Source organism: Polistes dominula, unplaced genomic scaffold (assembly GCF_049000335.1).
Source record: "Polistes dominula isolate Pdom_NZ unplaced genomic scaffold, Pdom_raw_medaka contig_373, whole genome shotgun sequence".
In the NCBI taxonomy this organism is placed as follows: domain Eukaryota; kingdom Metazoa; phylum Arthropoda; class Insecta; order Hymenoptera; family Vespidae; genus Polistes; species Polistes dominula.
In genome coordinates this window covers 2,875,745-2,903,275 of record NW_028300899.1, presented here as the reverse complement: position 1 = coordinate 2,903,275, position 27,531 = coordinate 2,875,745, and the positions used below count along the sequence as shown (strand labels likewise).

The window sequence follows — 27,531 nt, the reverse complement described above, 5'->3', positions numbered from 1 at the left end:
TTCTCTACTACCAACGTCGTCAGACATACGATCGAATTTGGTTTATTATACAAGAGCTTGCAAGCGAGTGAGGGTCAGCGACCAGCTCGGTGACCTGCACCAACTTACTCTCCTTGTGCTTTCTTTTTTTTTTTTTTTTTATTTTTTTCATGCTGTTAGAATTCAGCATGAAAAATCATCCGTTTTGATCGTTCCTTCGGTCAACGAAGAAATCATGATCTTTTATCTTAAATTTATATTTTATTATTATAGTATTTTTTTATTTCTTAAAAATGTTGGCTATTATTTAATTATGATATTTAATTATGTAGATGGTACAGTTATTTTTTTTTTTTTAATGAAAATCATTGGACAAATAAAAAGGAATGATTTTGTTCTTAATCTTCAATCGTTTTCCTAAATCTAATACATTTTTCTGTTATCGATATATCAATGTAACATATTTTCCTGTTAATTTTGTTTTTTCCTTTTCTTTTTTTTTTCAACTAGTAAAACTCAAGTTGAGTAAAACTCAAACATCTAAACTGATAAAGAAAAATAATTATTTCTCTAAGTAAAAAATAAACTTATTAACGAAAGAATACGAGATGTCAAACGAACAGATCTAATAAGCGGAAATGTAATTTTCGTTAAAGAAGCGTATCGTCAAGAGTTCCTAGAAATAAGCTAGAGATACGAAAACTTAGAAGAGGAGGAGAAGATCCACTATTACAAGAACGCTTCGTTGGTTATCGATAACGAGTAGCTTATTCCTTTAACAACCGTTGTTGTAACTTCGATAGGAAAAATCAAACGTTTTTAATAAATAAATCTTCTAAGTATTTCTAAGATTTTTAAAATATATATTTTTTTATTTTTTTCCTAAACGAATAATAAAATCAAATCGCAAGAGAAGAAAAGAAAAGAAAAGAAAAGAAAAAAATACAAAAAAAAAAAAAAGAAGAAGAAGAAATGGTAAAATATACACTCTAATCTAATCTAAACGATATATTGCGCCTTAGTTGCAACTTCGTGAAAAACATATCAAAAGAATAACACGTAAACGAAATTCATTTGGATGGGAATTATCGTTTCAACAAGGAACAACCAAAAAATAAAAAAAAAATAAAAGGAAGAAAGAAAAATTAAAACAAAAGCAGAAAATATATAAAGAAGAAATCACGATCGGACAAGTTTCGACGTAAATTCTAAAACCTACCCCCCCCCCCACCCTACTATGAATGTATATGTATGTTTATCATATATATATATATGTGTGTATGGTTGGGGTGTATTATAGCTACGAAATGGATTTCAAAGGATCGAAAACTTAGAAAAGGCAAAGCCCGGTGTCTACGTCACGCGAAAACGAGGCGACATGCAAAACCTTGACTTTACGGCTCGAGATATAGATACTAGAAAGTTAGAGGAGGTTGGTTGGTTGGTGTAAGAAAAATTTGCATCCACTCGCGTGCCACCGAGACCTCGTTTTTAGTATTGAGTCGTTTAACAAGTAAGTTAATGAATGACGATCGAAGGATAGTATTTTTCATCCTAACTTTTCATCGTATAAATTTCAAAATGATTAATTCATATTTTTATTTAACGATCATTTAATTTCATACAAATTTTAATTGATCATTTTTGTTGTTGTGTTGTATATAGAAATTTACGATACTTCAATATTGTTTCATATTTTTTTATTTTTTTTTTAAATATTTTAAATTAAATAATTATTTTATATAAAATATAATATATTAAAATTTTTCTGTGCAATAATATATTTAATTATACGATTTGTCAATAAATATAATAAAATAACGGGGATGTTTGTAATTATTATGCACATTCGTGAACTTCATGCGTTGGAGGATTGACATCGTTCGTAGTGTATGGTAGTAAATTATTTTTTTAATAAAAAAAAAAAAAAAACAGTAACAAATTGATGAAATATTAAAGAAAAAAAATGTAATATTTACTAAAGATATTTTAAATAAATATTACAATTTTATCAGTAATTTAAAAGGAATTATTAAATTTGTCAATAAATATAAATAAATAAAATGATATGAGAGACACGAAGAGTCAAATTTACTTATTGATTTAATAATTAATACTTATGCAAATATTCACACGTGCGATAAAGCATTTTATCTCGAAATATCTGAAAGTTGGGAAGATATCGCAAAAAAAAAGGAAAAATATAAATCTTCGTCAAATTAAACGACAAAAATGAGTGAGTGAAAATGAGTGAACGAGTGAGAGGGACAAGTTATGACATAGTAATCAGGAATTTTTAAGGAGGACTTTCTCACGAGCTCGTTTGCTTTACGATTCACGTTCAATCGTTCTACTACTACTTGTTCTTCGGATTACAGATGATACTTCAACGCGCAAACGATTAGAATTCTTTTCTACTTCAAAGCAAGATTTTCAATTCTTGATGAGAAAGAAAGAAATAAAGAAAAAAAAAAAGAAAAATAAAGAAAGACAGACAGGCAGACAGACAGACGAAAATCGTGGTTCGTTCAAACAATAATAATCAAATGAATTGTGTTATATCTTATTAAGGTTTATTTCATTTATCCCATAGATTTTTTGTTTGTTTCAAGTAAAAACGAACAAAATAAAAAAGAAATAAAAAAGAACTATCGTTTAGATTGTTTCCAAATCACGAGAATCGGAATATCTCGTTGATTTTGATCGTATAAACAGCAGCAGCAGCAGCAGCAGCAACAACAGCAACAGTGAGTGAAGACTTAAGTGTTTATGCAAGTGTGTTGTTTGTTTCGTATGTCGTATGTGTGTATGTGTTGTCTTTCGTTGATTCGAAGCCAAGCGAATAGTTCCCTTAGGGATCGTGGCATTAAAGAATCAAGGGGGCAAGCAAACCGTCGTCGTCAAATCGGTGCAAGTCTTACTCGAGATACCAGAAAAAGCTGGACGTCGTCCAAGAAACACACGATGCAAGACGACGAAGACGAGGACGACGACAACGACAACGACAACGACGACGACGACGACGACGACGAACAACGAAAAACCCCGTCACCATCGTCGCCATCATCCTCCCTCCTTGAATTCGTCGCGACATTCGACGCTTCGTTAAAAACTTTCAATGTATGCGTGATTTTAGTATAGTTATAAGAAGGTGGTGTTTTTGTATATTCACGGACTCAACCACGATTAATATGATCAAATATTTTGTCTTTTTTTAAATATGACTTTTTCTAACTCAAATATTTAATTAATAATAAGATGAATTATATATATATATATATATATATATATATATACATAAATTAGTTTGAATTAAATGTATATGTAACAGTGTACAAACGCTTACATTACTCTACGATTTAATACAATTACTTTATTCTTTTTTTTTTCTTTTTTACTTATTTTATCATTTTGATTTGTTTTCTTTCTTTCTTTCTTTCTTTTTTTTGTTTTCCTTTTAAATATATATAATAATTCGTTTAGATATTCACAGAGAGATATAGAGAGATACATTAATTCATTAATAAATTCATTATTAATATTAACATTTGAAATTTATAATGATCTTGCTGGGATCTATTATGATCGAGGCTATGATTGATTACCCAAGGACAAGTTAAACGAATGATCTATAAAAATTTTTATAGAAATATACACGTTTTTTTTCTTTCTTAATTTTGTGTGTGTGTGTATATATTATGATATTTATTCAAATTGTAACGAATGTATTTAAAGTTGAAAGTTTACGATATATAATGATCTAATCTCAGAGGATCCATGATAAACTACTAATATTTCATATAACTCTTTGATAAAATGATTGACCCATATAATGTATGGGTATACATTTATGTATGGTGTATACATTATATTACTGTATACAAATGTGTGTATACACATATATTACTGTATTTAAATTTGATGAATATTTAACAAATTTAAAGTTGAAAGATCATGGATCTGTTATGATCTAATAGATCATCGACAATGCAAGGCCAAGTTAAATGACTGATGTTCGTAAACTTTGATAGGATGGTTTAACTCGTTTAAATATTGTTACATTTGCTCATTTTTCTGTTCATTTTTGTTTTTGTTTTTTAATTTAAAATTATAAAATAAAATGTAATTTTTTTCTAATCTTATATATTATTAAAAGTAAAAAAGAGAAATTTAAAAATACGAAGGCATAGTTTCATTCAAAGGAAACATTCATCCGCCGGTTAAAATGTTAGGAAAAATAAGATGCACTGGAGATCTATAAACGTGTATATGCATACACACAAACACACTACTCGCACATCTATAAAAGAAAGAGAACAAAGGGGGAAAGCTTTTTAGAAAAAAAAAAAAAGAAAAAAAATACCTTCCTAATGATACAACACTCATTAACCTGCTTTCACCAAAAGTCGAAGATCAATTTCTATTAACAAGAATCATCCCTATATAAAATCCCTTTTTCATCCACAATCCCCTTAATCTTTATTAAGATAAATATTTCAAGTATTCTTCAGACGAATCTCATTTAAAATATTGCCCAGTCCAATGAAAAGTGAACTTTATAAACAAAACAAAAAATAATAACAATAATAATAATAATTATTATAATAATCATAAAGAATCTATCTTTACGAGTATTTGTAAAAATCCCGATCGGACTCACCTTAATTGTTGGATCTCGTTGATCACGTAACGATCATCCCCTTAACGTTGGAAAAAAAACTCGAATAGTAACACGCAACACTTTTAGCTCGTTCGTGAAATAAACTAATAGCGCGAAAATGTGCACTGTTTTGTCGTGCAACAACAACGGTAACAACAATGATAATAATGTTAATATTAATAATAATAATAACAGCAGCAGCAACAGCGATAATAAAAATAGTAGTATCAGTATCAATAGCAGCAGCAGCAGCAGCAGCAGTAGTAGTAGTAGTAGTAGTAGTAGCAGTAGTAGTAGTAATAGTAGTAGTAGTAGTAGTAGAAATAGTATTGTCAGAAGTGAGACGATTACGATGCCGAAGATGTTGTTGAAAATCACGTGAAAATATTAAAACACGTAAGCCGGGTTGCATCCTCCCAAGGAGTCCTCCTTTACCCCAGAATCTATCTCTCACTCACTAAGAGGTTTCCTCTCTCGTTGAACAAGATTCGCGCGTAAAATTCACAGCGAAGTAAGTCAAAGAGAGAAAGAAGATATAGATAAAAAAAAAAGAGGAACGAGGTAGAATAGTAATAGTAGTACTGGTAGTAGTGTGAAGGTGATAGTAGTAGTAGTAGTGGTGGTAGAGATGGTGGTGGTGGTAGTGGTCGTAAAGGGGGTTGGTTGGTTGGCGAAAAGCACCCTTAACGTCTCTTCGTGTGCCGCGTTCTCCAGAAACGGACGTCAATGGTCCCACGATCGATATCTCTCTCTCTCCCCACTAGGTGTATTATATACATATACCACACTTCTCTCTCACTCTTTTCCCTCTCACGTTTAAATCTCGCTAACGTTTCTACCTAACGCGAGCCGGATGGACTTCTGTGTCCGCCGATGGCGACTTCAAGATCAAAACAAAAGTTCTCGATGGGATGATGACGAAGAAGAGAAAGAGGAGAAGGAGGAGAAGGAGGATGAGGAGGATGAGGAGAAGGAAAAGGAGGAGGATGAAGAAGACATGCGCGAGAGCACGCGACACGTACGCGAAAGAAAGGGGGTGGCCTGTTGAGGAAGGGAGAGAGAGAGAGAGGGAACAACGCGCGCCTTTGCGTGTTCCCTTTGGCACGACGTTCGAATTCCTCCTCTTCTTCTTTTTCTCTTTCTCTTTTTCTTTTTATTTCTCTTTCTCTCTCTCTCCTTCTCTTTCTCACGTCCGTCGATCTCCTCTTCTTCTTCTTATTATTCTTATTCTTCTCTCCTTCCTTTTTTTTTCTTCTTCTTTTCCTTCTCTTTTTCACATATGAGAAACAAAAGTAGTAGTAGTAGTAGTAGCAAGAGGGAACGGTGGCGTCAACTCTATTCGATCCTCGATCCCTGAAGATTCCTCATCTTCATTTGGATCTACGAGAGTTCAAACAATTCTCCTATCATCACTGAACTTTTCGAGATCCAAGATCTTGACACAACAATGTTTCAATGAATTTGTTCATTTGTATATTTCCGTATAAAAAAGAAAAAATTAAATGAACGGGTATAATAATATGAGACGGTTAAAAGTGAGGACACACGATTAAAAAGAAATATTTAAATAAAATCGACTAGGTTTGACTAGAGAGTAGAATACGAGAGGAAGCGGAATCCTGTTTTTTTTTCTCTTGATTTCAAAAATCAAATATTGATATTTGTTTATAATAATTGTTATATATACATATATAAATAATATGTAATTACAAATATATATATATATATATATATATATATATATATTTCTTCAAGTATGAGAAACCTCTTCAAAAAGAAGATAACAACAACGACGACGTAAACGGCGACGACGACAACGGCGACGAGAACGACGACGACGTTGATACGACGTCGTAACGCGCGCAACTCGCGGACACTACTGTTTCTCCTCTCGGAGGGGATTCAAATTTAGAATGCTGCTGCTTGACGGCGGCGGCAGAGGCAGAAGCAAGTGGAGGTGGTGGTGGTGGTGGTAGTGATGATGATGGTGGTGGTAGAGTAGTAATATACAGTAGTAGTGTGTAGTGTAGTAGCAGTGAGTAATATACAGTAGTAGTAGTAGTAGTAGAGTAGTAGCAGTAGTAGTAGTAGTAGTGTAGTAGTAGTATGCAGTAGTACTAACAGTTGCAATAGTAGTAGTGGTGATGATGCGATAGTAGTGGCATATGTTGGATGAGTGCGCGCATATAACCAATACACATACTCTTTTTCTCTCTTTCTATCACTCATGTACACAAAATACAAAAAGAAAGAGAAAGAAGATGCTCGTGAAAAACCGGGGCGGTCGTACTTGCTTCGACCAGTTCGCCCCGAGTTCGCGGTCGAGCCTGAAAATAAAGATTTGAGGAAGTTGCGTGGAGAGTAAAGACGATACTATCTGTGTGCATACATGTATGTTGCGTGTAAAATAGAAAAAGAAAGAGAAAACGACATATATCTATATATATATATATATATATATGTTTGTGTGGGTATATACATATGTACATAATGAGTGCAAGAGAAAAGGACTGATGTATCATCGTTCGGTAAACTTCGTCCTCTCTGAAATTCGCTACCGAATACGTTCGGCTAACATCGGTTCTTTCTTGCTCTCTCATTGGTCGATAACGTTCCACCGACGTCAGAGAACAGTGGACCAATCCTCGTCCTTTTCCGAACAAATTGCGCGCGCTTGCGTGCCATCTCGCGCCCACTACTCTTACCATATACACTCACTCTCTACTTTTCTCTTTTTTTCTCGTTTTTTATCTCTCTTCCTCTCATACACTCTTTATTTTTCCTTCTGTTTTTTTCTGTCTCTCTCTGGCGTTCCTCTTAAACCTCTTTCGTGCCGAATGGACGACGATGATGCACTCACTCTCATGTATCTCTCTCTCTCTCTCTCTTTTTCTTTTTCTCTTTATTTTTTTCATCTTCCTCTTTTTTCTCATCTCTTCTTACTCCTTCTTCTTTCCCTCCTTCTCTTTTTCTTCCTCGTTTTCCTCCTCTTCTTCTCTTCTTCTTATTCTAATGCTACCAAGAGGTGCCAATGTGATCCTACGTAAGTACCATCCTCGTATTTCCTGCCTCAAACTTTCAAACTTTTTGGAGAGTACACCAATCCATGTACCCCCTACTCTTCCATCCCTTTTGCCCTTCGAGCAAGCCTCAGTTTTTCTACATTTTTCAATATCTCACATTCGTGAGAATCGTTAATCTCTATCAATGATTTCTATGTAGATATGTTTATGTAAAAATGCATTTATCTATTTTAATGATAAATGTTTGTAATATTGTATTGCAATTATTATAAATCAAATAAAACCAATTATATAAGTTCGGATCTTATTGATTTTGATCCATTATTCTCTTTCCTCTCTCTCTCTCTCTCTTTTCCTTTATCAACAATAAACTCTTAAAATTCTGAAAATATTTCGTATATATTTATTTCAAATAATACTAAATTTATCTAATCGTTTTTTTTCTTCTTCTAAATATAACAAACCTCCCTTTTTGTTCTCTTCTTTAAAAATAAAATCAATATTTCTAATTCTATAGTTAATTGATTTAGAAAAAAAAAAAACAATCTTTTTTTTTTTTACGAGGGATACATTAATTGCGTTGTCGGTTGGTTTCCACATGAAGGAAGAAGCTACGTACGATAAAAATGAAAAAAAAAAAAAAAATAAAAGAAATAAAGGAAATAGAGAGGAAAGAATAAAGATAGAAGAACGCGTTAAGAATATTATTCGAACGTGTAAGCGCGCGAAAAGCGTGCGTCCGCTTCTCTAACCGACACAAGCTCGTCAATGAAAGTATTCCCATTCATAATCGTTTATCTTACTTCGTACTACGCGCGTGTAATTCCAGCGAGTGAAAGCGAAATGCGCGCGAGTAGTCGATTACGACGAGTTCGAGTAAGACGCGTCTCTATTCGCCAAATTTAATGTTCACATTCTTGTTTAAAACGATCGGAACAAATTATTACAATTATTAATTCGACAACTTTCAACAACGCTTATTACGACACACATTTAATGATAAAATTCTTACAAATTTATTCAATTAAATTAAAATTTACGACATAAGTAAATCTTATTTTGTACGAAAGAAATATCATTTGTAAACATTATTTTTAATCAATTCGCTATAATTTAAATCGATCGCTAGTAGCTTACATAATAATAAATAATGCGATTTATTTATTCTTTTTGTTTTTTTTGTTTTTTTTTAATTATAAATTATAATTTTGTTATTTCAATATAAAAGTCTAAAACGTGTTTGATAATAATTTATGTCGAATTCCTTTTTTTTTTTTTCGTATGCATATTATTAAGATACACGGTAAACAAATAAAATTGAGAATATTTAATGCAATTTTTTTTTTTTAATTATAATTTGCACTTTAATATCAAAATTTGCAAACCAAATAATAATGTTTTAACTTAATTAAACACACGTTCACGTAAATAACTCCCTTTTATCCCGGAAAATTATCAGCACACAATGAAAAATACAAAAAAAAAAAAAATAAATCCCTAACTCGTGTATCTGAAGAAACTAATTTTCAGGTATTACGAACAAATATTACTGAAATGGAAAAAATAATAAAAAAAAAAAAAATAACACAAACAACCTAAAATATTCGTTCAATATCAAACGAAAATATCATCGTGATTACTCGTGCAAAAAGGATGAATCGAAGTTTCGTTTTATCCTCTACTACACGACTACGTTGACGCTTTCGTTGAAAACTTTCGATTTACGCAATCGGACATCTTTACACCTTATTAATATTTCGCTTGCCAGAAATAAAGTCTCAACCGGTTCAAGACTCTTACGGAGTATTATTTTATATAGCGTAGGCGCATTACAACGTACCTACATACACTTGCACGGTGACAAAAATAACGATTCCAACGTTATAGATACGCGACCGATGTATTATAGTACACAAATGTACTTACACGTGTATAAATATATACATGTGCAAAGAAATATGCATAAAAGTATAATAATCGTACAATAAATAAATCTATTGACATAGAATATATATTTTTTTTTGTTCATAATATGTACTATCTATATATAAAATTAATGAAAATGATTGATTCATTTGATTAAATTTTTTTATTTTTTATTTTTAACAATAAATATCTGTCTGAAGAATGAAAAATTTAAATATATTAGTTTATATGAATTATTGAAATACGTTCGTAAAAGTAATTTCGTATTACCAGTGATAAATAAAAAAAAAAAAAAAGATTGATTCATATTTAGAATGAAAGACGTTTGAAATAATCGCGACCCGATTGAATTCGATAAACTTGACTTTTCAACTATTTTACACATAGTTATGCGACAATAAGCACGCGTCATTATTTTTATTTTATTTTCTCATAATTTTTCAACTGGACGACCTGAGCTGTGGCGGCGCATCTTTTAAATCTAAATTATCTGAACAAAATTTCAATTTTAACACTGACGTGTCACTTAACAAAATGGTTTTCATAAACGACACATAATTTTCTTCTCGCGTATATTAAATTATTAATTTTACGATAAAAAAAAAAAAACGTAAAATATATGACGAAAAATGCTCACTTTGATTTTTCATTTTTGATGCGATGCTATAAAAAAAAAAAAAAAAAAAAAAAAAACCATTACTTGATGGATCGGAACGCAACGAGGTTCTAAATTACGTCTGTAGTGTCTGTTCCAAGAATGTAAATGAATTTTTAAATTTAAAGTCAATTTAGGTATCGTTAAACGTAACTAACAAAATTACTTTCCGAACTACCTAATATATTTGCATGTTCAAAGGTATGCATAAAATATGATCATGCAATAAATAATATATGCATTTCCATTAAAAAAGAAAAAACACATTTTCTTGTAACATATAACTATAAATTAATGAAAAACGATTGATTCGTTTAATTCTATTCCTTTTTCCCCCCTCCCCCTATTAGTAATACATATCTCTCGAATTTAAAATTTCAATATAAAATAATCCATGGAAAAAAGTGAAATGGATGTACGATGAAAAAAATAAAAAGAATACTTTTAATAATTAAAAATAGTATTCAATTCAAAAAGCTTTTATTCTCGGTTTTTTTTTTTTTCATTGTACACCAATATACAAGATGTCCAAAACGTTTCAGACCAACCTTATGCTACATATTACCGAAGTACTGAGGATCTTTGGATATAACTATATATGAACTTTTCTCATTATTTGATCTCAGCAATACGTAGCGTAAGTAATATTCCCAACCTTTTTTGGACACCCTATATATTATAAATATATATATATATAATACTATTGATTGAAAATATATTGAAATTTTAGTGAGATATATTTTACGCGAAAATCGTATTTCGTTACAAATTAATAAAGGGAATGTTAATAAAAAAAAAAAAATAGTAATCTTTATATATATGCGAACGTATTCACACATAACTAACTCATATATGTACAAAAACACGATCGTAAGATAAATATTAAACGATTCGATAAAAAAAAAAGAAAATAAAAAGAAAGAAAAAAGAAAACAAAAATGTATATATATATATATATATATATATATATATATATCTATTATTGTCTATCATTAGATTTGATTCGATATATATAAAAAAAAAAAAAGAAAGAAATGCGCGTTCGATATCTCGAGAATTAAAATGGAGGCAGCAACAAACAACACGCGTAATATCGAAACGATCGGTTAAATTGTAGCTTCAGAGATAACAAGATATCAAGAAAATATCTTGTATGTACCCATACATGTATACTCATATACGTATATGTATCTGTATATATTATAACACCGATTGTAACTAACTCTCCAACTATACTATAAAATAAATAAAATAAAAAGAAAATAAAAAAAAAAAAAAAAACAAAAAAAAAAGAAAGAAAGAAAGAAAAGTTAAATTCTCAGCGGCTTTCGATAAAAGCAACGAAACGAAACTAGTCTTGGCTACTCTGCTGCACTGTTGCTGCACTGTTGCTGCACTGCTGTTCTGCACTCTCTCTGGCTCGTTAAACGACTTCGAGAAACCAGTATTTTTTTATTTTACTCTTTTTCCCTCTTGTAGATTCACCAAAGGTTTGACGCGAGTTTTAAACTGAACGACGCGGGTTAAGTTTAACCAAGAAATAGAAAATAATATATGCATTAACGATTCAATGTTAGAATGGTACACTTATTCATTGCATTTGCGTTACACATCTATGAACGAGCTGTGTATGTTATGTGTGTGTGAAATAAAATTTAAAAAGAAAAATATATATATATAGAAAATATACCTAATTAGTAATAATTAGATAATATTTTAATGTATGAATAGGTATATCATAATTTTTAATCGGTAGTATATATTTAAAAATAAAGAAACGGGCAGTAATTCAAGAGATGAAGATATCAAGAATAATTTAATAAAGAGAAGATGATTTTGTTGAAAATTGATCGTAGAACTGTTCCTCGTCTTGACATCAAATTGACATCTAACAGCAACATGACAGAACGATCTATATATGCATACATATAATATATATTGATTATTATGGTTAAATGTCACTCGAGATGTAGCTCTCACACATATACGTGGTATGCATTTATGCATGAGTTTGCATTTGATATCTCACGAAATTTGTATCCAATGATAAGTATGCATATTTTGTGAAAGTTCTTTTTTAAATGTTGTTATATATTATTATTTCATATATAGTATGAAAATGAAAAATTGATTGAAGGTGAGAAAGAAAATAATAATAAATAAAGAAGTAATGAGAAAGAGAGAGAGAAAGATAGGGGAGGAAATAAGGTAAGAGAATGAAAGAAATGATTTGAGAATATTAGCATTATTCGAAGAGAATAAAAGGGACTTAGTAATTGACGTCATTGATTTCATAATAGTCTATTAAATAATGGACAACGTAACAGGTTAATAATGATGGTCCTGGAAGCGACAGTCGAACTTGGTATGGAAAATTGGTGATGATTATCTAACAACCAACTGACGAATTGGACGAACAAACAACAACGACTACGCAGAAATGTGTAATATATTTATGTATTAATCTCTAAAATCAATGAACATTCTCAAACTTAAAGGGTCATTTATTTAAATAAAACAACAAAATATATAGAAATAGTTAGATACAAAATTTGTATCCAATCGAACAAAGATTTGAGAAGAAGATGAGTAAACAAAAAAAAATGAAAAATAATTCAAAAAGATGTAGAATAATAATGATGGTTGTTTAGAATCGTATATATATTAATTTAAATTCTAATCTCGGTGAAAGATAATAAAACGAGTTAAAACGAATTCGGCTAAACTAAACTGTGTCAAAGTTCAAACTGAGGTGGTGGCACGGGTTATGCACAACTGTTGCGTTTCTTCCGTCATTCCGGACAGATGATCGTGGTTGTATACGAAAAGAAGGGTTGGAGGAACACACGATAGATAGAGAAAGCAAAAGGGAGAGGGAGAGAGAGAGAGAGAGAGAGAGAGAAAGAGAGTTTCCGAGAGAAGAGGTAAACGTCGGGTCAAATTGGTCCAACGAAAAAGACAGCAAAAACGAGCTCGAGAAGTGCCTGTCGATATTTAACGAATTATCGCGGCTACGGGTAAAGATAAATCTACTCCAGGTCGGATCGTATGTATTATGCATGAGCTGCAATGTAGCTGTCCCCCTCTAGGTCGAGTAACCTAACCCGAAGTGAGAAAGAGAGAGATAGAGAGATATGTATGTGTGTGTGTGTGTGTGTGTGTGTGTGTGTGTGTGTGTGTGTGTGCATGTGTAAATGTATGTGTGTTCAATATATCCTAGTCTCTATCGATCTTCGTCGTTCGTACGAGCGAGTCACGACGAAGAAGACTTGAGAAAAGGCCGACGTACATATATAAGTAATTAATATTTTCACCCTATATACACACATCCATACACCTACTACATTTGTTTTGTAAGTTTACATCTTTTTATTGTCATCGTAATAAAAAAAAAGAAAAGAAAAGAAAAGATAAGATAGAAAGAATAGAGCAATGGATCATTTCGATTTTTTTTTAAATAAAAACATTTTCGAGAACTACGTTATTTTAATTAATTGTAAAAGTAAAAACTGAATTATGTTTTCATTTTTTCTTTTCACAATTTGAATTTAATAGTTATTTAAAAAAAAAAAAAACTATTTTTTTTTATGTTTAATAATAAACGGTTTAATTATACGTAAGGTATGTTAATTGAAGTTATTGTGTGATTGAATAAGAGACGATTCAATTACTGTGTGATGAAAATAAAAATTATTGGGTGAATGCGTATGTGTGTTAAAATAAAATTATTGTGAGTGATATAAGATACAGAAAATTAATCGGATGTGTTCATTCATTCTGAGTGTAATGATATATCGAGGGTGAAATGTTGATAATAGATAAAATAGCTTGAAATAAGAAATTATACATAAAATATCTACATATATATATAGGATATATATATATATATATATATATATATATATATATATATATATATATAGTATAATAAATATACGTCATACGAAAATGAACATTTCGCAATTTAATCTTGTCCTTTTTCTACACCAACTTGGCGATTTCGACATTGATTGATAGAACTTTTTTTTATACGAATTATTATCTATTCCACTCGGTCGTAACTTTTATTTCCGTAAAAAAAAAGAAAGAAGGAAAGAAAGAAAAAAAAAAAAGCCAGAAAAAACTTCTTAATAAATCCGTCCTGTACACTTAACTTTCGTGTTACGAGAATCTGCCAGGACAGGTCATTTTTAAAACAGAAAAAATGATCCACTCTTTATCTCTCTTTCTCACTGTGCCAACTTTCGATAATAAAATTATCGAAAGTTAAATATCCCGCGAGAGATAGGAACAGGATAACTCGTTTAAAAACCGCGAAGAACGAAAAACGAGGAAAAGGTTGGAGACGAAAAGAAAGGAAGAGCGTAGGGCAGGGGAAAAAAAAAAGAATGAATTTAATATTTCAAAATATAATAAGCAATATTTTGCGATATGATACGACGAGAAACGAATACACGAGGAGTCTCATCATCATCATCATCATCATCATCATAACCTTTTTCTCTTTCAATACCTACGACTATTAACGCACATTTTCTTCTTCATTTCCGAGCAAAAGAGGAAGAAAATTCTTTTACGATCGAGAGAGAGAGAGAGAGAGAGAGATAACTTGGCGGTGTATAACAAACGAAAGAAGAAGACACAAACACACAAACAACACACAAACATAAATCTACATGCACAAAGAGACGCGTACGATAAGTTGGAAGTGTAAAGGGGGATGATATGTCGGGCATCATCGCGATCTTCTTTTGCTCGATGGTGTGAAGGAAAAACGATGGACGTTACAAAGCCGAGCAACCTTGCAGATCGATAACAGTATCGGGCTAATACTACCATGCTCAACCCCCCCCACCCACCCCCTACTTCCCTTTCACCCTCTAACCGCTTTTTCTCTCTCTTTCTCTCTTGTACCCATCTCTTTCTATCTATCTCTAACTACGTTTCACACATCCATACATATATATATATATATATATATATATATATATATATTGCACGCTGTAAAGGTATCCCCCAGTTAGTAAGAGAACGGTTAACCGGGAAATCGACGAAAACGTGAAACAATATTAAATTGTACAGAAAAATCCAGGCAAGTCCATCTTCATTATCGAATAAATCGCGTTTAACCGTATGACCTGGTCGATCAAGCGACGGGGGGTTGGAGGTTTGAGAATCGGGGCTCGGGGTGGTTCGCGGGGTTCATGAGAGATCGAAAATAGGATGGCATCGAAAATGACGGGAGCAAGACAGATCGTGAAACGGAAATAGACGTCGGACCGACGTCTTTTGACTCTCCGGTGTGAAATAATTGGTTTTACGATTAACCGAATCTCTCTCTTTCCCTCTCTCTCTCTCTCTCTCTCTCTCTCTTTCTCTTTCTCTTTTTTTCTCTCTCTTTTTAAATCAGCTTCGTAATAAAGAGAAATAGAATGGAAGGAAGAAGCGAGAGAAAGAAAGAAAGAGCGTTGTCCGAAATATTTTTCTATCTCGACGTTTAATCGATACGATTTAATTATCACGAAAGTGATACGACTTTAGAAAAAGAAAATTACTTTTATATTTGCACACATTAACGCTTCGAACGAATAATAGGATAAAGAAGAAGACAAATAAAAGGAATAAGATTCTTCCTAAAATTATTCGATGTATAATAAAAGATTTAAAAAAAAAGAAAAGAAAAGAGAAAAAAAGTATTCTTAAAACTGCTTCTTAAAACTATTCCGGTATCAGTGACAGTTATCGATAATAATTCATACTATTAGATTTATAAACTTTCTTTCATTTTAAAATAAGTTAGAATAATAATAATAATAATAAGAAGAAGAAGAAGAAGAAAAATAGAAACTTATGATGAATGGGGAATAGAATAATTCGGATGCTTTGAATCGTACATGAAATCGTAAAGTCGTGCGCAATCGCGTTTCTCATTTTATTCTTAAAACAATCGAAACGATAATTATTTGATTGAATTTAAATCGATACTTTATTTTTTCTATGCCTAAAAATAAATAAATAATATTCTAGAGTAAGAAGATTTATCAATATCAAACGCGCGTTTCAAGAAATTATTAATGACGACATTTTAAAACGTCTCCGTTCGTTCTATCTTGTTTCTTGTTGTCAATAAAAAATAAAAAAAAAAAAAAAAAGAAAGATATCGTTTTATATACTCTTTTTTTTTTGTAAAGAAGAAAAAAAGATCCGAGAGTGTTTTTTAATTTTTAATCGACATTAAACTTTTTGTGTACTTTTTTTTTATTAAAATACGAAGAGATAATCAAAACTGTGTGAGTTTTTTGTTCATTTCTTGAATAATCTTTTGTTATTCACTACAAAAACATTTCCAATGTGTGAAAAATGTGTCATTCGATTTAATTATGATTCGTGTAAAAATTCAAACTTTGAACATAAAATTTATTTTCAAATTTTATAAGCAACATAATTCACTGTACATGACAGATAAAAGAAAATGAGTACGTTCACCCTAAAAGTTTCTTATCTTCAATCTCGTCTGACGAGTGTCTGGTAAAGCTACTTTTCGAGAAAATTCATAAGAAGAAAGACTCTCGAGTTTCCTGCTAATTAACATATATAATTAAATATATTTCAATTAAAAATATCATAATCAAACATTACGTTTAATTAATAATTTCAAAGGATCTCGTATAACTCGGGTTTCTCAATCAAAGACATTTTATAAGAAAGATAAACCCTGTTTCATCCGGTGACATAACTTTTTTGGTAAATCCTACGAATACGTTAAACCAATCAAGGGAAGTCTGCATATGTTTAAAAGAAAAAAAAAAAGAAGGAAATAAAAAAGAAAATGATGAAGAGGAGGAGAAGGAGGAGGAGGAGGAAGAAGAAGAAGAAGAAGAAGATTGAAATGCTATGAAATGTTCACCCTAACGTTTCTCATCTCATATCGGTTTGACGAGTGCCTGGTAAAGGTCCTCGAGAAGATCGAAAGGAAAAAAAGAAAAAAAGTCAAAAAGAGAGAGAGAGAGAGAGAGAGAGAGTGAAATAGATAGATAAAGAGAAAGAAATAGTCGGACTTCCCGTTAAAAGACTATACACACCAATGTAAAGGAAAATACCAGGTGGCGGCCAAACCTCGTTCATCGCTAAACCGTTTCACCAACACCATCGCTAACGATCTATCTCTATGGCACTCTCTCTCCCTCTCTCTCTCCCCCTTCTATACGGCACTCTCGAGGTTAGGGGCGTCTGTTGCTATACCGGATATCCGCCCACCCTGTCGTCTCTACCCAAGGGAACGTCTTCTCCTCCCCTAAACGGGAAAATTCACTCGCGAGACCAACAACACGAAACAAGGACATACGGGAAGAGCAAGCTTAACTTGTTTTCCTTTTAAAAGGATAACCGGATAATTACATTTATCTTTGATCGTAGAAAAAAAAAAAAAAAAAAAAAACTTTTCATGCCGATTAAAAAAGGATTTGTACTGTATATAAGTGTGTTTGTTGTGTGTCGTCAGTGAAATCTGACTTTTTCTTTTTCCTTTAATTCTCTACAAATAAAGAAAAATATATTTTACAATTTATGTCATTTCGAATTAATATTATATAAAAATGTTTTTTTATAATCGTTATTCTTATCTGTAAAAAAAAAAAAAAAAAAAGAATGTTCATGAAACAATTATTATTATTATTATTATTATGTCTCTGTGTGTTAATTAATTATTATTCTTTTATATTTTTTATTATCTATATGAAAAATAATATAAAATTTAATTGATATATAATTAAGATAAAATATTAAAGGATATGCATCAATGAGAAACGTTGATTTTCTTTCTATCGAAGTACGAAATATTTCTTATTATGAAACGTTTAATTTTCCAATAAATAATCAAATGTTAAACAAAGAAAAACTTATTTTTTTTGTTGTCGAGAAAATCTCAAACTTTATTCCTCGCTGATCGAAGTAGTTTCGTACGAGAAAGAAAGATGGACCATTGAAACGATAGCGTATTCTGCGCACTTGGCACAAAACCAAAAGTGAAAAAGTATGCGCGCAAGAGAGAGAAAGAGAAAAAGAAAAAGAGTAAGAGAGAGAGAGAGAGAGAGAGAGAGAAAGAGAAAAATTTCAGGGATGACGCCAACTTTATACGATGATCATGCAGCAGTGTTACCAATCGACGTTGGAAAATTTATAAAAAAAAAAAACACAAGTCGATGGAATAATACGATTAAACATAAATAAAAATCAAATCAATCATAATTTTTGTTATAATCAATTTTTCATCGAACGACGCATGGATTAGTCAAATTTTTCCTGACACTAGATTTCGCTAAAAGAAATGATTGAATTTGATAATACAGGAGAATGCACTTATCGAACAATCATGATGATTTATTATTTGTCGCAATTTTATTGAATCATTGTCGGTGAAAAATGTAAATAAAAGAAATCTTTTTAAAAGTGGGAGTGTCCCCCAGGAAAGTGAGGGGGGAACAAACAAACGATAAATGAAATAGAAAACAAAATGTCGGCAACGATTAAAAAACAAACCGTCCATCAAGAAGAAAAATTAATGTACGCGAAATCGATTTTTGATTATACCTATCAATTATTACGATTCGTGATCGTTTACCTCATTGCAACGAATAACATAGAAATAAATTCACCAATTATATTCGCATAATATTCGCACGAATCACGCGCTATTGGTAAAGTTCGTTCGTTAAATATATTACGTAAACAATTGTATATAACCATTATTGTTACCTTCTCTCTCTCTCTCTCTCTCTCTCTCTTTTTGTTTCTCTCTTGCAGATGCATTTGTCATCGAATTGCAATATCGTCTTATGTAATTAGACAAATTGGATCAAACGTGCCGATACACCATCCAAAAACGCGTGGAATTTACACGATTAGACAGATTCGCATTTGTGATTATAAAAAAGAAGGAAATAAAATAAAAATAAAAATACCCTTTTACAATAATACCGTGTTTGAAAACGTTTCAACGAACACGAAATATAATCAAGCCAAAATTTCGAGCTATCTAAAAATAACAAAATGTATGAATGAAAATCGAATTTTAAAATAAGTTTCGTATAATGCTCGTTTATAAAATGATCAACGTACGAGACAAGAAAACATGGTTTTTGATCGATCAAATTCAAGGGAAATATTTAAAATAAATAAAAAAAAAATAAAAATATTTCAAATAAAAATCATGTTTTACAGATTGTTCGACTTGCCAATAATTTTCGTTCAATCTCTCTCTCTCTCTCTCTCTTTCTTTCTTTCTTTCTCTTGTATGATTTAAAGCAAGTAACTCATGTCAGCCTACATTAGTGCGCGACGAAAGATACGAACGACGTGGCTTTGTGCCTGGAGTTTGAGCTTCCCCGAAGTAAGAAACATCTGGCTGCCGTCATCGTCAATGTCACACGACCCAACAACACAACGATGGACGAAGTCATTTGCAATGGAAAAATTCTATCTCGTTTGAAATTTCTTACGCGAAATTTTCCTCATGAATTAAAATGTGTCATAGGTACGCAACAACCTTGCCCCTTCATCCTACGCCCCTCCTATCTCTCCCTATTCTCTCCCATTTCATATATTCTAATATCCTCAACGCGTAAATACGATCACAGATAAATAAATTTCTATCATCCACCTTTCTAACCGTTGCCAAAAGAAAAACAAAAGAAAAATATGTTAAACGAATTGTACAATTGAAAAAACGAAAAGAACAATAAATAAATAAATAAATAAATAAATATGTAGATCATTAAAAACTTGAACGAAGAAGCTGAGAGAAAATCTTCTGAACAAACTTACTTCTCAAGGAGAAGTTCACATCTCGTGAAACGAAGAAGAAGAAGAAGAAGAAGAAGAAGAAGATGATGATAAATATGAAGAGAAGGAGAAAAAGTAAGAGAGGTGGTGTAAAGCGTTTGAACGTTGGACGTCATAACGAGAGATACTTTCTTCTCTGAACGTTAAATCGTAACGCAGATTTTCAAATCTCTCGATAGGAATTCTTTTACAATTGATGATAATTTCAATTAAACGCGAGATCAAATGAAACTTCTCATAAGGTAGAGACGCGTATAGAGTGGGCGCGGCAAAGCAACTAAAATCGTGTACCGATTGTATAAAATGGTAACACACGTCTTTTGATCGTCGTCTTGGTCTTGGTCGTCTTGGTCGTTGGTGTCGTCGTCGTCGTCGTCGTTGTCGGTGGTTTCAAGATACGATTTTAGCAGACGAGTGAGTGTTGCAGAGGGAGAGGACTACGAGAGAGTACGAGAAAAAGAAAGAGAAAGAGAAAGAGAGAGAGAGAGAGAGAGGAGAGTCGGTAGATCCAAAAGAGAACGAGTGAAGAAGGTGTACGGCAGAAGGCATCGTATCGCCAGTAGAAGAAGCAGAAGAAGAAGAAGAAGAAGAAGAAGAAGAGGGCGAGAGTATTAACAAACCGAGGGAAAAGATACCAAAAATAATTTCGGCGGGAAGAAATAAATCCGGGTAGAAGAGATCGCGACCGGGCCGAACTGTGCGGAGTGGAACTCTCGCTGGCGAAGAAGAAGAACCCCGAGTGGCATCGGTGGGTGTCCTCCCTGTTAACCCGATAGAGAAGATTATCACCTCGGATTGTGATTATATAGGTGCGTGATCAATCTCAATTCTCTATTTATTTATCGAATAAATATTTATTATTATTTATTATAATGATAATGAAAAAAAGGAAAGACAATGAAGAAGAAGATAACAATATAAGAAAATAATAATAATAATAATAAGGAGGAACAAGTGCAACGAAAATATGTGAATTCAAAGTGTTACGAATAATCGGATTTTGAGAGATTAAGAGGCGACAGCAACCGAGGTAAGAAAGAGAGAGAGAGGGAGGGAGGAAGGGAGGGAGGAAGGGAGGGAGAGAAAAGGGTGTAGGTAGGAATGATAAATCATAAGCGACAAAGATTTTCACAGGGAGGGAAAAAACATGATTATTTCTTCCATATATAAATAATAATAATATTTCGAAATTAGTTTTCGAAACGAGACAAACAGATCAAAAAAAAAAAAGAATTTGCTTAGAGGGGAATTAAGAAAAAAAAAAAAACAAAAAAAAACAAACAAAAGCTTCTTCGAGATTAAATGGAAGAAGTAGAATAATGATATAAAATAAAAAAAGTAATATCGATGATAGTAATAATAATATCTTTGATGTCTCCTCGAACTGGTCCAGGACACGAGGAGGATGTGTAATAGAGCAAAAGCAAGGCGGTGTATAAGAAGAGAGAAGCTCGGAGCGCCGAGAAGCGGGCAGCTGCAAGCACGGCAGGACTTACCTCTGCTGTTTTTAGAACTCCACTCCCAGAACTGCGCGGGCTGATCCGAGCCAAAACCAAAATACCAACGATATAGGAGCAAGCCCCTTTCCTCTCTTCGTTCTCTCACTTATACTCTCTCTCTCTCTCTCTCTTTCTCTTATTACCAGAGCTTACTCTCTTTTCTCTTTCTCTCTCTTTTCCTCCACCATGTTGAACGCAAGAGTCCAACGCCATCCCTCTAACCCCTTCTCTCTCTCTCTCTCTCTTTCTATCTATCTTCTTTTCTCCCTCTCTCTGACACTAACTCTCCTTCTAACCGTGGTCCACACACCGCCTCCTTGGCACCGATATCCAACCGGCGCGAACCTCCAAGACGTGATACCAACGAAACACTCTAACCTAACCGACGTTTAGCCACTGACGCCGTTAGAGACCAACGAAAAGATCAAGAAGAAGAAGAAGAAGAAGAAGAAGGATGGCGGCGACGATACCTCGACGATGACGAACCTACTACCCATGCTTAAACCCTCCTCTTCTCTTTCTATCTCTATTCTTCTCATTGTCTTTTTCTTTCTTTCTTTCATTCTTTCTCTTTATTTTCTGACGATGATTAATACTCATGTTCGATCTACCTTATGCCTAAACCATACGATGATGATAACGATGATGATGATGATGATGATGATGATGATGTTGATGATAAATGATGAATGATCTTTCAACGTTCCAATGTGTCATTGATATTTGTGAAAATAAACCTAACAACGTTTTAGGTATAACGTCCGATCATCACACAGTGCATAGTGTATCAGGTGATTCCTGATAATGTTCGAGTTATCATATTATATCGATTAATATATGTTTCCATGTATGTATATAACATGAAAAGAAAAAAGAAACAAAGTATTAATAATAATAATAATAATAATAAGTGATAATTTTGTTGTCAAGTAGAAATTGATCGAAATCATCGAAGAAAATCAATGTATTTCGTGAGATTGATCAAAATTATAGGCGTGCCAGTTATGCGTTCGTTATTACGAAGAAAGCCAAACGCAGTAGTAAACGTTAACACAATTTAAGGGGGGTGTGTCGACTTTGCGTGAAACAAACGTATCGCGATGAAGTATTGGAATAAATCGATATCGCATTTTTTCGATTTCCTCTTCTAGACTTAAAAAAAAAAAAAAAAAAAAAAAAAAGAAAATGAAAGAAAAAGGGAATTTAAATATCAATCGAGATTGACTTTATGATCACCTAATTTCTCTCTAATCGTTCACTGTCTAATGCCAACAGAGAAATATCGTGACTGACAATCTACAATTGGAATATTCGAGTTAGGAGGCTACGATAGATATCTATTTTATTTAGCAAGTGTCGGTATAAATTAGATTACAAGATAGATAGCTAGATAGCTAGCAAAATATATAGATAGATGGATAGATTGATAGATGAAACGAGAAAGATATATATAGAGAGAGAGAGAAGAGAATCTATCCATAAGTGACATAACATAATTCAATTCTCAGAATGTAATGATATCACTCTTCTCTCTCTCTCTCTCTCTCTTTGCTACCGAAGAGAAATCCATCCAATTATAAAATCTGTCGTAACATCGAAGTTTCCGTGATTAGCGTGATGGCACCGACATACCAACCAACCAGCGACCATTCGCTAGCTATCTCACTACTCTCTGCAAGATATCATTGAATTCTTAATGTCACGTTATCTTTCTCTCTCTCTCTCTCTCTTCTTCTTCTTTCGATTCGATAGTGCCGTATCTGAAACTAATCGGGTTAGCGGAGCCTGGAAGCATCGCCAAAATAGCAAACGTTATTAATTTAAATCACTTTTGATACGCTTACGGTAAAATCGTCGTTACGTTTAACCGACACAAAACGTCACTCGATTTCTGGATATTTCCTACGAATAAAAACCAATGGGAATGGTAGTCCCCATTTCCATCTCTCTCTCTCTCTCTCTCTCTCTCTCTCTCTCTCTCTCTCGTTCCTACTCATTATCAATTTCTTCTTCTTCATCCTTTAAATTCCTTTTTCCACGTCCGATTTACTAGAATTTGAACGAAATATCCGATGACCGAGCGACGAAGAAAATCGATACTCGTTCCTATATATTACTCCATCCACGAGGAACCCAATCATCCCCAACGATGATAAAAACGAGCTTTAACAAAATTGACGATTAAAACAAATATATAATGTTAGATAAACTTTCATATCTCATCAAATTTCAATGGATCAATATTAAATTCCACGTTTATAAATCAATTCGAGAGAGAGAGAGAGAATATATATGTTCAATCGTAACCGATCGACGAGAGAGTTACGTGATTTCTAAAGGAAAAAAAAAAAAAATAATGAAAAAACCAACAACAACAACAACAACAAAAAAAACACTACTTCGCATTTATTATTCGTAAAAAGTTGAAGGAAAAAATTGCCTAGGAAAAATATGGAGGAAATAAAAAAGAGAAAATATAAAATAGAAGATAAAAAAGGCAAAAGACAAAAAAAGGAAAGGATAGACGAAGAGAAGAAGAAGTTTTTGTGATCGGATAAGGTTCTTCTACGTATGTTTGAGAACCGGCAGAAAACAGGAAAGTATAAAACGACATTGCTCCGAATCGGCACGTGCCACTCGATAAATCTGTCGGCAGCTGACGGCACAGCAGCCGGCTGCAATGCGCGTCGTGTCATCCCTCTCTTTCTCTTTCTCTACTTTTTTTCTCTGCTTTTCTCTCTCTCTCTCTCTTTCCTCGTTCTAGTCACCCTTTCTTTCTGTCTTTCTTTTTCTCTTTCTCTTTCCTCTGTTCACGTCTTGCCACGCATATAAACTTTCTCTCCGAACGTCTCCTCCGTTTCGAAACGACCGCACGGTCCAGGAGGGCCGAACTCAGCATCCCCAACAGAGCAACGCGCGTGCACACGTGCGAGATTTTGCCTACCATGTTTCTTTCTCCGTTAAATTATTCCACCACCAACAACACCACCATTACCACCCCTCCTACTCCTCCTACTCCTCTGTTACTAATACTAAACCAATCTTTACTAACATACCAAAATTCGAATAAAATTTATTTCACTTTGACCCATCTCCTCCGTAGAATCCGCACAGGGCGTTAGTAATTTTCTAATTTTCTATTTGATTTTGTTCTATTTAATATTTCAACGAAAATATTCACAAATTTTCGATTGATTCAATTCACATTGTCGTCGATTGAAAAACTAGAATTTCGATGAGAAATTATTTTATTTATTTATTGTCGAATAAACCTATCGAGATTAGATTGATTTAGATGAATTTAAGAATACGATTACAGTAGGATTGTGGCGGATGCGGATGAATTTATTATTTCGCATTAAATGGCAACTAACACGAGTAACAGTATTTTCGAGGACTGTATGACTAACGTAGGCCAGCTGAATCATCTTAAATGTCAAATGTAATCTTCAAGCGAGTAGTAATATATCTTCTATCTATCAACTGACATTCTAAAGTTTGCTACTAGTAAATTTGGCCTTTTACAAGCTACCAAAAACTAATCATAATTAGTATCAACTGACGTTAGTTAATATAATATCGTCGAATATATATCGAGTAAAATAAAATTGATGAAAATTTGAAGGTATGTAATAGAGAATCGATCGATTACACGAGTTTTGTTACACGCTAACTCTCTACCTTGATATTTATCAATTATCTTCAATTATTATCTCTTTAACTGTTAGCACGCGATCGTTCGTAATATAAGTTGACGTAGGTGAAATGTAGAGGTCGTTAAACGAAATTTTTCATCTACGTAACACGGAAATGCCAAAGTACAAAAAGTTCTTTCGTTCCTACATTAAATAAATAAATAGATAGATAGATAGATAGATAGATAGATAGATAGACAGATAGATAGTTTAATAGTTAGGAGAAGATAGGTAGGACGAGAAGAAACAAATAATAATTCCGAGATGCAGGCTGCAATTTACTTAGGGTGAATTTACACGTGTTAATCTTATAAACTTGGTGTGGTGCGTCTTGCGTTGAATGGAAGCAAGCAGCCAGAACCGATGCTTGGATGATATCGCTAGAACATCAGCAAGAACGTGTCTAGTCAAAGTACGTTTCACTTGGTCAAGACAGATACGAAAGAGAAATAAAGAGAGAGAGAGAGAGAGAGAGAAAAAGGAAGATAGAGATAGAAAGAGTTTGCCTGCTTATACATTGTACGTATGTGCATACAAAAGCGAATAAGAAAAATTGAACGATAGAAAGAGAGAAAGAGATAGATAGAACACACACATACACACACATGTATTTGATCGATGAACACATTACCTACGTCATTGCTTCTCGCGAGTCCAACGGTGTTCGTGCATCGACTTCCTGTCCGCAAAAAAATATTGAGAACGCTCGTTCTCGACAAAAGGAAATATTCTATTCACAAAAAAAAAAAGAAAGACAAGAAAAGTGAGAGAGTATGAGAAAGAGAAAAAGAGAAAAAGAGAAAAAGAGAGAGAGAGAGAGAAATAAAAAAAAGAGGAAGCGATTGCACGCTGCATCGGTTCTCATAAAATATTCCAATATATATATATATGAACAAAGACAAAATATAAAGAAAACAAAACTAATATTCTCATATTTTTCATAATTATTTCTCTCTTATTAAAATCATGAAACGTAAGACGATTTAATTATCGTTCGTTAACAACACTAAGGTAAGGTATAATATCTGGAATACGAAGTTGGGGTAAAAGTTTAGTTGACAAATAAAATATATTAAAAAAATGCGTGGGCTTTCGACGAATGGAAGAGAAGAATGGAGTAGAAGAAGAAGAAGAAGAAGAAGAAGAAGAAGAAGAAGAAGAAGAAGAAGAAGAAGAAGAAGAAGAAGAAGAAGAAAAAGAAGAAGAAGAAGTAGAAGAAGTAGAAGTAGAAGTAGAAGAAGAAGAAGAAGAAGAAGGAAAAGGAAGAGGGGGAGAAGTAGAAGGAGGAGGAATCATATTGGTGCGAGTGCAGCGCGCCATATTCTTTGTCCTATGACACGGCGAAGTTAAAGCTCGCTGGCTAAATTTAAACGCAGGCACCAGGGCTCCGGAGTCTGAGGCTGAGCAGGAGCAGCCGCCAGAAAGCAGAGCACGTGCTTCGAGTAAGTGACGTGTGCCCATACTCTCTCTCTCTCTCTCTCTCTCTCTCTCTCTCTCTCTCTTACTCTATGCTATCTTCTTCTTCTCCCTCTTAACTGTTTGTAACTCTCTCCCTCTTGCTCTCTTCATACGTGTGTACTATACATACATGTGTATGTGTTTTCGACGACCAAACCTTTCTCCCCCTTCAAACTATGGAAAAGCTTTCCGAAGCATACACCTGCTCTCTCCTCGCTCCTCATAACCCCCCACCCATCTTGCTCCCCTTCTTCCTTCCTAAACGAATTCCCTCTGGTACAACATAAACTCGATATGGTCTTTACTATCAATTATCCTAACCCTTTCGTACACGCGCTTGTATCGATATTTATACGTACCGATTATTTTCTACGTGGAGTGAATTAAAAAAAAAAAATTTAAAAAAGTTAATGGAAATTTATCCGATAATATAATTTATTTTATATTTAATCGTATCAGAGGTAGTATGGGTTGAAAATTTTGTAATTTACCATAGATAATAATTATTTTTTTTTTTCGGTTTAAATTTATTTGTACTTTTTTGTCAATATGATTCTCGTTAGAAAAAAAATAAACTCATCATTTTGCAACTAATACTCGTGTGTGTTAATCGTAATAATCAATTTTTTATTTATTCCACTTTCATAATTACCAACACACACACACACATATTTATATGATAAATATGTTTGGATTATTTAATCCATTCGATAATAATTTCAAAATCAATTATAATATATTTCGATAGTTTGTAGTATTGGAGAAGTGCAAATCACGTGTATGGAATTCGTTAGAT

At 32.8% G+C, this 27,531-nt stretch overlaps 1 protein-coding gene and 1 long non-coding RNA gene across 13 annotated transcripts in view; one reads left to right on the top strand and one right to left on the bottom strand.

The window, feature by feature from the left end:
* Positions 1–27,531, bottom strand: part of Mef2 (myocyte enhancer factor 2) — a 75,418-nt gene that overhangs the window by 29,651 nt on the left and 18,236 nt on the right. For 2 of the 7 annotated variants that reach the window (XM_089179300.1, XM_089179299.1), the window contains exon 1: positions 4,640–6,318. The exons of 1 other annotated variant lie outside the window; for it this stretch is intronic. The gene's annotated coding sequence lies outside the window, so the exon portion shown is untranslated. Of the gene's footprint in view, positions 1–4,639; positions 6,319–6,404; positions 6,518–27,531 lie in introns of those variants that run through there. 4 more of the 7 variants (XM_089179297.1, XM_089179298.1, XM_015334579.2 and 1 more) reach the window with 4 other exon arrangements.
* LOC107073851 (uncharacterized) overlaps positions 18,018–27,531 on the top strand; it is a 64,442-nt gene continuing 54,928 nt past the window's right edge. For 5 of the 6 annotated variants that reach the window (XR_016178834.1, XR_016178832.1, XR_016178833.1 and 2 more), the window contains exons 1-2: positions 19,563–21,113; positions 21,477–26,719. This is a non-coding gene — a long non-coding RNA (uncharacterized LOC107073851). Of the gene's footprint in view, positions 21,114–21,476; positions 27,142–27,531 lie in introns of those variants that run through there. The other variant, XR_001476823.2, reaches the window with a different exon arrangement.